The sequence below is a fragment of the Eptatretus burgeri genome, chromosome 1 (assembly GCF_056783735.1).
Source record: "Eptatretus burgeri isolate ZD-2024b chromosome 1, Ebu_testis_v1, whole genome shotgun sequence".
Classification (NCBI taxonomy): Eukaryota; Metazoa; Chordata; class Myxini; order Myxiniformes; family Myxinidae; genus Eptatretus; species Eptatretus burgeri.
The window spans coordinates 86345623-86356495 of NC_140961.1; the positions used below are offsets into that span (position 1 = coordinate 86345623).

Here is a 10873-nt window from a genome sequence, read left to right on the forward strand (position 1 = left end):
ATAGTTGCTGTTTTGGAAATTGATTATCTTGAATTTCAGGCCAATTTGGATTGCACATCATCATTACAAAAAGGTCAGGTTTTCCATACTTGCAAACAATAGCCATTGCATCGTGGTGTCATTCCCTTATATTTCTCTATGAACCTTGAAAAGAAGATGGAAAATTAACTGTGTGACCAACATGGAAGCCAGTATTATTTGCAACATCAGCTAAATGATCCATCAAACCATTGTACTGCTCAACACAACTTTGATTGCTGTGTTTTTATGAAGTTGAAATTATTGTTTTTTTTTCAACTTGCAAATGTGAATCAACAGCCCATTGCTGAAATAGCTTTTCTCCATTAAGATGTGGGTTAAATTCATTTTTACAAATTTCTGTTTGAGAAACTTTGTACTGCAACATTGATATATTTTTTCTTCTTGCATTTTTGTAACTTTCACTCTCCATATATGGCAGCCATCTGGGTTCACCTCAAGGATGAAACAATGCATCGTTCATCAGATCCAAATTTGGACTCAAAATGTACAGACTTATTAATTGGTTTTGAGCACTGCATAGGTAGAATGATACCTCTCTCAAAAGGTGGCTCTCCACTTCTACTGTTGCTAAATTGTAACGTCTTCAATTTGAATTTCTATCACGCTTAAAGACCATATTTACATTTGGAATACTGCGATTTTCAACAAAAACCATTTTCTGTTCTTCACGCTTAACTCCACCTCATTTTTTTTTTCTGCCTTGGCCAACATTTTGTTTTGTCAGATAATTCTAGCAAGTTCCAGCATCACGGCAAAAGAACATTGTTGATTCGGTTGACTATTGATCCTTTCTTCATTTGCTTGAGCCAAATCTACCACAGAAATTTGAGCAAATATTCTCTGCTCAGCATCATTTGGATTTTTTTTTTTTGTATACCTTGGTCGAGGCTCGTATGAGAGCTAACACACAACTCACAGAAAGGAGGCATGAGACAAGAGGGGCGGGAGTGGAAGGGACAAAACAGTGGGGAACAGACACATTAGGTGAACTGTGGAAGGGAGAGGGATGGGGATGGGATGGGGAACATGGCGAAGAGAAGATGGACATTTCAGGGACTTTCAGGAAGGAAAGCAGGAGAAATGAAGGAAGTGGGCTTGGGTGGATTATCGGGGGTAGAAAAGATCGAGGATTTGGATGGGGGAAGATAAGAGGTGGTGGTGAACAGCTGTTTTGAAAGCCTGGAGGGAAGAATGGGAAAGAATAGAGTGAGGAAGTTTATTCCAAAGGCGGGAAAAAAGAGGAATGAAAGAGTGAAGATGAGCAGTGATTCGTGATTTTGGTAGTTTTACCAGAAGGGGGTTGTTGGCGGACCTTGAGCGCCCTGTGGAAATGTGGTGGGGACAAATCGCAGAGAGAGCAGGGGGGGCAAGGCTGGAGAGGAGTCGGTAGAAGACAGAAAGACCACCGACCAACCTGCGGTGATTGATTGAGAGGCCCAAAGACTCAGCTTCATTGCGGGAGATGCCGATGATCTTAAATGCCCTGGTTTCGACAGCGTGAAGCCGAGAAAGGTGGGAGGCAGGAGCACCAGCCCAGAGGGGAGAGCAGTACTCCATCAGGCTATGGACAAATGCATGTGCATGTGTGATATTCTATAGTAGATTTGTCCATGCACTCTGAAACACAAAGGACCATGCACTGGTATATCTGCTACTTTTTCTCCCATTGATACAAACGATAGAGCACCACCATGTGATCTAATTTTGGTTCTGAAGTGCTGATAGTTAGGATTGTTTCGGTTACTCATCAAAGATTTTAATTAAGTACATTGGAAACTCGTCTTGAAGACATTCTTACTTTTCCCTTGTGACAACAGTTTACGAATTTCCCATCTGAAGGTTTTTCAACTGCAAAGTTTAACGATTTACAAAACTGACAAAATTCGCTAATTGTTCCACAAATGTGTTGCTCTTTTACTGATTCATCAAATGTGTTGTAATGGATTGCAGTGGTTTGAATTTCTTCTCTTGCACACTTTCTCTGGTGATTTCTCTATCACCAAATGTGTCTTTCCTCTCGTTTACCATTACATGCTGTTAGAGTGTTATGTCCTGAAGACTTTATTCTCTTTCCTCCACTGTCTCTTCCGTTAATTTCTTTGCATTTAGTTCTCTCATTTTCTGCAGTGTCAGGTCAGCTCCGGTCAGGTCAGACTAGATCTGTGACTTGCTGCAGGTACCATGTGAGCCTGTACTCACCTGTTGCATGGTCGGGTTGTCTGTGACAAAACCGTCTCCCCAACCATGTATCTTGGTGAGGAGGGTGTATGATATGGACACACAGCAGGATGAAGAACAAAACCTCTCAAAGGGTGGAAGAGCTACTTGTGAGCCAACGACAATCCATATCTAGTGCCCAACTGTGTCTGCAGATGTCCTCCTGCAGTTGGGTTACTTCTTATTAGGAGGTTGGTGGCAGGATTGGAACTCTGGCCACAGTAAAACCCTTAATTCCACAAAACATTCCAGAAGCATAAAAAAATCTGAAAACCCACTCCGTGGGAGTACCTCCTGTGCAGCTTCCCTTTGCAGGTCAGCTCACTGGATGATGGAATGGGAGCAAAGCCTTCGGGACCCCCAATCTTTGATGATAGGAGGGAAACCACAGGGTAACATTCCCGGGTCGGATTGCAGGAAAGTTTGGCGGGGTGGTGCTGAGTTGTCGTCCACCAGACGGCGATCCCATCGGGTGGGTGCCTGGAATGTCCAATCCCTAAGTGAGGATGATCACCTATCTTTTATAATCTGAGCTCAAGCATTTGGACATCAGTATTACAGCACTCTCTGAGGTTCGGAGACCGGATTGCTTCGAGATTATGGTGGGTGGTTACACCTGCTATTGGTCTGGTTCCTCTGATGGTTACCATGTCCAAGGAGTTGCTGCAGCTGCGTCCAATAAGCTGACTCAAATGATAATTGAGGTAACTCTGGTCATTGAGCATATTATGCGACTAAGGATTTCTCACTCCTTGAGTGATCTCACCGTGAAGAACGCATTGTATGCCACGCTCCAGTCTGTGGTTGATCAGTGCCCCAGGCAAAATACACTTCTCGTGTTGGTGGATTTCAATGCATTGACTGGAACTGATAGGGATGGTTATGAGACAGTGATGGTCCCCATGCGTCTGGAACTGTGTAACAGTATAGCACTAAGTTCCTTGACTTTGCAAGAAATCATGGACTTTGGATGGCTGTTTCATGGTTTCAGCACCCATAAGCTCGTCTCTGGATTTGGTATTCCAACGCTGGCGGTGTGGCAAAGGAGATTGACCATGTGCTCATTTATGGTCGCTGGAGGATGATCCAGAACTGCCGGTTCTATTGGAGTGCTCATTTTCTCAACACTTACCACCGCTTGGTGTCGCAACTCTTAAATTGCACCTTAAATCCAGGAGAATGGTACCATCCCAGCCTAGGCTGGGTGTTGCAAGCTCAAGGATGAGAGAGTAGCTGAGAAGTTTGCAAAAAAGCTGAGGGGAGATTTGGGGGGTCTGGGTGCTTTGGGGTATCCTGAAGAGTTGTGGAGTGCCTTCAATGCCACCGTCCTTGAAGTTGCCGGGAGATGTCTTGAAACTCACCGGACGGCGAAAAATAATTTTGTCTCTCAAGGGACACTGGATACCATTGACCAGAGTCACAGGGCCAGCCTGAATGGCAGAGTTGAGCTGTTCAGGGAGTTGAGGTGTAAAACTGTAAGTGCACGAACGGTGGACAAGGAAGCCTATGTGCGAAGGATCTGTGAGGGGGTAGAGCATCACCTGTGGCCAAGTGATTCACGTCCTGCTTACAGGAGAATTTGTGCATTGTGTTTGTCCAAGCCCGTCCCTCGGTGTAATGCAGTTAGAGCAGAGGGTGGTGGGCTCTTGACAGAGGAGCCTGCTGGGCCGGTTACTTTGAGCGGTTGTACCATGCTGTTGCACCAATTGTCGAGTTGGACATCAGTGATGTTATAATCACTATTGCTCACGTTCCAATCAACTGTGGTCCACTGGAAACACAGGCTGTGGTGAAATGGCTGAAATGTTGTAAAGCTCCAGGGATCTGTGGCATCCATGCTGAATTTCTCAAGGCTGGTGGAAATGCTGCACTCATGTCGTTGCATGCAGTTCTGTAATCTACCTGGAACACAGCAATCATCCAAACTGACTAGAAGAGATGGGCCTTGTTGTCCCTCTCTGGAAAGAGAAGGGTGATTGCCAATATTGCAACAACTACCAAGGGGTGACGTTACGCTCAGTGCCGGGCAAAGTCTTTGTTCGGATAATTCGCGATTGGGTTCGCCACCATCTACTTGAGCACAAGCGTCCAGAGCAGTCAGGATTTACATCAAAGAGGTCAACGATTGACTGTATCATTACTCTTCAGGTCCTCACTAAATGCAGACGAGATATTCTGTAGGGGCTGCTTGCAGCATATGTTGATCTCTGTGAAGTGTTTTATTCAGTGAATCGGGATTCCCTCTCAAGGATTCTTGATCTTCCTGGATTGCCACCAAAACGGATTGTTCTGATGCCTGAACTATGCTCTGGTACTGAGAGTGTTGTGAGATGTGGTGGGAGCTGAGATGTGGTGGTGGTTGCTGAGATGTACCATCTCCGACTCATTTCCAGTTGTTACTGGAGTTATTCAGGGGTGTGTACTGGCCTGCAAACTTTTCAGCATTTATGTGGACTGGATTTTGGGGAGGATGTCAGAGAGATCAAGCTGCGCTGCATCGTTTTGGAATGTCAAGATATCTGACCTTGATTTCGCAGATGATGCTGTCATCATTGCAGAGACTCTAGATCTCGTTTTGGGGGCCCTTGAGGTGCTGAATGATGAGTGGGAGCCACTGAGATTATGGCTTTCCTGGGTCAAAACTATGATCCAGGCTTTCAATGACATCTTGGATGCTGCTGTCCTGTCTGTACCTGTTTGTGGTGGGGATGTTGAGGTTGCAGAGAGATTCACTTACCTTGGCAGTGATATTCATGTCTCTGCTGGCTGTGAGCCAGAGGTCAGCAGACGTCTGGGTCGGCTCTGGGGATTCCTGGATTCACTGGATCATGGGGTGTGGTGTTGCCGGTACCTGTGCAGGAGGACGAAAGTATGAGTTTTCAGGTCCTTGGTACTTCCAGTCTTGCTCTATTGATGTCAGACTTGGACTGTGACCAGGGATCTGGGATGGAGACTTAATTCCTTTGGTTCCAGGTCTCTTCGGAGAATCCTTGGCTATCGCTGCTCGGACTTTGTGTCAAACGAGCGGTTGCTGAGAGAGACTAAAATGAGATTTGTTACCTGCATAGTCCGTGAGCATCAGCTGCAGCGGCACATGGACATGTGGCTCGTTTTTCTGACGCTGATTCTGCTCACCGGAATCACTCAGTGAGGGAGCCTGGGTCTAATGGGCTTATGAGTGGAGGAGGCTAATGGGCCGACCACGTGCCTCGTGGTTGCAGCATGTTGATTAGCGTCTCAAGGAGATGGGGACGTGTCAGGCGTCTGCCTGGGGGATGGCAAGATGGAGGCCCCTGGAGTACTGGTGGAAAATGGACGCTGCGACGCGCTGCTCTGGCAAATGCTTCCTTACCTGACCTGACCTGATTTTCACCAGGAGTCTCGCTCGCTACTTTTTCGTATATTCCTTTAATATCTTAGCATTTCATTCCCTCTTTTTGAGCAGACTTTTCTCTCGCTCATCTGCTGTCTCTTCCAACAATATGTTTCCCTTTGTTATTTTCTTTGTTGAATGTCTGTCGTTTTCTTCGACAGGTTCACCTATTTCGATGGACCTCTTTCCTACCGATTGCCACTCAGATTCACCCATGAAAACATGGCATATTGGAGTGAGAGCACCGCAATGACCCGAGTGCAGGAGGCCATTGCATAACACAGACACCGACCTTTCATTGACTCTTACTGTTATTACAATAGGTTGCACAGCAAAATGCTGTTAGTTTTTGAAGTAACATTGACTGTCAAAATGCCTTTATTCGAAATAAAGTTTAACATCACAAATTGCCTTTACCTCCAGGTTATCTGTAAATACGCCAATTCAAATGACAATGGTCTCTTGTAACTATACTCCGGGATATTCCATCTCAGCCACATGGATTAACCATTCCCGCAGCGATCCCTGAGAACTGGTCCCAGAATTTGCACATATATAATTCACAGTTTTTCGTCTCGTTTGGAGATAAATGTTCTCATCATCCTCCACCAATAAAGTGCAACTTAAAACTAAACAGTTACCGTCACCAAATATCTTATTGACCAGTAAATATCGCCAAAGCTACACACAAAATCTCGAGCACGAAAATGAACACACTAACAAATGAGACTTTCCCTGGGAATGATTAACAGTATGGTGAGCAATTTGTCAAATAAATACACAATTTTGATGCGATATTCTAAACAACAACAAAAATCAGCACAACCCTTTATTTTGGCGGTGTCTTGACAATTGATCACTGCAACCTAAATTACATACATGAGAAAAAAACATGCCTAATGCTTGTTATGGATGACCTTTTTCGACTTTCACACCATTCTGCTTTGAACACTCTGGCGAAAACTGAAATTACATCCAAAAATCATCCATGGGATCGATCGTGCATTTTGTTTTCAAAAATCTTAAATCATGGGACACCCATTTTACATCCACCCAAGGGACGAAACGCACTGATGAATCCCCCTGCCTGTGAAACACTGGGTGAGCGGAGTGACAGTTCATAGCTGGGAAGGTGTTCAAACCCTGGCGACACAGCTGAGAGGTGTGTGCACAACTCTCGGCCATTTTGTCAGCCCAACGCACAACCCAACTCAATACGCCGCTTTATTATGCTACAAACCCACAACAAATCATCCCTGCAACGCATGTAAACACACCTCAGAGCAGACCACACCACAAATCCCCCCACGCACAACATACTACATCATACACAACACACTTACACACCAAAACACCACCCATCATTTTGACACCCTTTAATTAGTATATTCACACCAGAGAAATAAATGAAGCTTTTTTGCTCCAACCCTTCCTTTTGAAAACTTTTAATTGTGTTATGCACAATCAAACCAGTCAAATAAATGGAGGTTTTTGTGTGTAATTTCAGTTGTATCCAGACTTTTCATACCAGTAAACACACCCCTTTATTTGGGTGGTGTGTAATGATCGCTGCCGTGATCGTTCCCAAAAATAATAAAAACTAGATCTGCCACTCTATAACTGCTGGCAGTGATGACCGAGGTACAAAGACATCTGTCTGATACAAATGAAATACCACCCCACTTTGATACAACATGGGACGGACGAGTTACCGACCATGCAGTACGTCAGGTCAGGTCAGGTGTGGGAGCATGGGTCAGAGCAGCGCGGTGCTGCGTCCACTTTCTGCCGCTATTCCAGGGGCCTCCGTCTGGCCATCCCACAGGCAGATGCCTGGCACATCCCAATCTCCTTGAGATGCCGGTCAACATGCTGCAACCGTAAGACATGTGGTCGGCTCACTGGCCTCCTCCACTCAGGAGACTCCCTCGCTGAGAGAATCTGGTGAGCAGGATCAGCATCAGGAAAACGAGCCACATGTCAATAAAACCGCAGCTGACGCTCGGGGACTTTGCAAGTAACAAATCTCATTTGAGTCTCTCTCAGCAACTGCTCGTTGGACACAAAGTCCGACCAGCGATAGCCAAGGATTCTCTGAAGAGACCTGGTACCAAAGGAATTAAGTCTCCCTCTCAGATCCCTGGTCAGAGTCCAAGTCTCGCATCCATAGAGCAAGACTGGAAGCAACAAGGACCTGAAGACTCAGACTTTCGTCCTCCCACACAGGTGCTTGCAGTGCCACATTCCATTATCCAGTGAATCCATGACTCCCCAGGCCCGACCCAGACATCTATTGACCTCTGGCTCACAGTCAGCAGAGACAAGAATATCACTGCCAAAGGAAGTGAAACTTTTCACGACCTTAACATGCTCACCACAAACAGGCACAGACAGGAAAGCAGCATACAAGATATCACTGAAAACCTGCATCTTAGTTTTGACCCAGGAAACCGATAATCCCAGTGGCTCCGACTCCTCATTCAGCACCACGAGGGCCCCTAAAAGGATATCTAAAGTCTCCGCAAAGATGACTGCATCATCTGCGAAAGTAAGGTCCGAGATCTTGACATTCCCAAACGATGCACCGCAGCTTGATCTCTCCGACATCCTCCCTAGAATCCAGTCCATACAAGTGTTGAAAAGTGTGAGGGCCAGTACACACCCCTGACCAACTCCAGTAACAACTGGAAATAAGTCAGAGATGGTACCACCACACTTCACAGCACTCTCAGTACCAGAGTAGAGTTCAGACAACGGATCGATCCGTTGTGGTGGCACCCCACGAAGACCAAGAATCTTCCAGAGAGCATCCAATTTCAATGAATCAAACACTTTACAGAGGTCAATATCGGTTGCAAGCAACCCCTGCCGAAACTCTCATCTGCGTTCAGTGAAGACCCGAAGAGCAAGGATCCGGTCAATCGTTGAGCTCTTTGGTGTAAAGCCTGACTGCTCTGGACGCTGGTGTACAAGCAGATGGTGGCGAACCCGATCAAGAATTATCCGAGCCAAGACCTTGCCCGGCACTGAGTGCAGCATCACCACTCGGTAGTTGTTGCAGTTTTGGGACTGTCCCTCCCTTTCCAGAGAGGGACAACAAGGCCCCTCTTCCAGTCAGTTGGGATGATGTCTGTGTTCCAGGCAGAGCACAGAACTGCATGCAACAACACGAGTGCAGCATTTTCACCAGCCTTGAGAAGTACAATATGGATGCTACAGATCCCTGAAGCTTTACCCAATTTCAACCGTATCACCGCAGCCTGTGTTTCCACAAGGGAAGATGGACCACAGTTGATTGGAGGGTCAGCAACAGGGATTGTAACACCCCTGACGTCCAACTCTACAGCTGGTGGATCAGCCTGGTACAACCGCTCAAAGTCACCGGCCCAGCGGGCCTTCACTTCAGACTCCTCTGTCAAGAGCTTACTACACTCTGCTCTAACTGCAGTACACCGAGGAATGGGCTTGGATGAACACAATGAGCGAATTCCCCTGTAGCAGGATGAGAATCACTTGACCACAGGTGATGCTCTACCCCTTCACACATTCCTCGCACATAGGCCTCCTTGTCCACCATTAGCGCACATACAGTTGTATGCCTCAGCTTCCAGAACAGCTCAGCTCTCCCATTCAGCCTGGCCTTCTGACTCTGGTCAATGGTATCCAGTGTCCCTTGAGAGACAAAATTCTTCTTTGCCCTTCGGTGAGTTCCAAGACATCCACCGGCAACATCAAGGACGGTGGTCTTGAGGGCACTCCACAACTCTTCAGGACCTCCCAAAGCACCCAGACCCCCAAATCTCTACTCAGCTTGTTTGCAAACTCCTCAGCTTCCCTCTCATCCTTGAGCTTGCCAACATCCAGCCGAGGCTGGGATGATACCATTCTCATGGATTTAAGGTGCAACTTCAGAGTTGCTACAACAAGCCAGTATTGAGGAACTGAGCACTCCAGTAGACGCTGCTGTTCTGGATCATCCTCCAGCGATCATCGATGAGGACATGGTCAATCTCCTTTGTCACACCACCATCCTTGGAATACCAAGTCCAGCGATGAGCTTGTGGGCGCTGAAACCATGAACCAGCCACCCTAAGTCCATGACTTCTTGCAAAGTCAAGGAACTTAGTGCTATTCTGGTTCATAGTTCCTGACACATGGGGACCAACACACGTCTCATAACCATCCCTATCAGTTCTCTTCGATGCATTGAAATTCCCCAAGACTAGAAGTGCATCTCGTCTGGAGCATTGATCAACCACAGACTCGAGTGTGTTGTAGAATGCGTCCTTCACAGTGAGATCACTCCCCTCAATCAGAGCATAAACAGAGACCAGGGAAATGACACCTCAGGAGTGACGAATCCTTAGTCTCATAATATGCTCGTTGACCGGTGTTACCTCAATTATCATTGGAGTCAGCATATTGGACACAGCTACAGCAACTCCTTGGGAATGTTAACCATCAGAGCGACCAGACCATAGTAGGTGTAACCACCCACCATGATCTCACCGCAATCCGGTCTCCTAAACTCAGAGGGAGCTGCAATACCGATGTCCAAACGATTGAGCTCAGATGATAACAGAGACAGGTGATCATCCTCTCTTACCACATCTAATGTGGCCTGAGCTGACTGACAATCAATACCTCCTCCTTATGTAAATACATGTGGTAATGTGATCACTTTATGACATATCTATTTCTTGCACTTATACAGAGTAGAGAGGGGGTAGGGAGGGAAGAAATTGAAAATGCCAACATTGAGTGAAGGAACAGAAGGGAAGTGGATAGGAATAGAGGTCTCTTTATTGTGTACTGCCCAAAAAGTTGATCTTTTTCTGTCAGGTCAGGTTCGATCTGTGACCTGCTACAGGTACCATGTAAACCTGTACTAACCTGTTCCATGGTCGGGTTGTCAGCGACAAAACCGTCTCCCCCACCGGGTTTTCTGGTGAGGAGGGTGTTTGGATATGGACACCCTGCAGGATTAAAAACAAAACCTGTCAAAGGGCGGAGGAGCTCCTTGTGAGCCAACGGCCATCCATATCTAGTGCCCAACTGTGTCTGCGGACGTCCTCCTGCAGTTGGGTCACTTCTTATTAGGAGGTTGGTGGCAGGATTTGCACTCCGGCCACCGTAAAACGCTTCATTCCGCAAAACGCAAAAAAATCTGAAAACCCACTCCGTGGGAGTACCTCCTGTGCAGCTTCCCTTCGCAGGGCAGCTCACCGGATGACGGGATTG

At 46.6% G+C, this 10873-nt stretch overlaps 1 protein-coding gene across 1 annotated transcript in view; it reads left to right on the forward strand.

Annotated features, from left to right (window-relative positions):
• Nucleotides 1-6449, forward strand: part of LOC147034897 (uncharacterized) — a 140686-nt gene extending 134237 nt beyond the window's left edge. Inside the window, exon 7 of the mRNA XM_085858900.1 lies at nucleotides 5794-6449. The gene's annotated coding sequence lies outside the window, so the exon portion shown is untranslated. The remainder of the gene's footprint in view (nucleotides 1-5793) is intronic.
• The last annotated feature ends 4424 nt before the right edge of the window (nucleotides 6450-10873 follow it).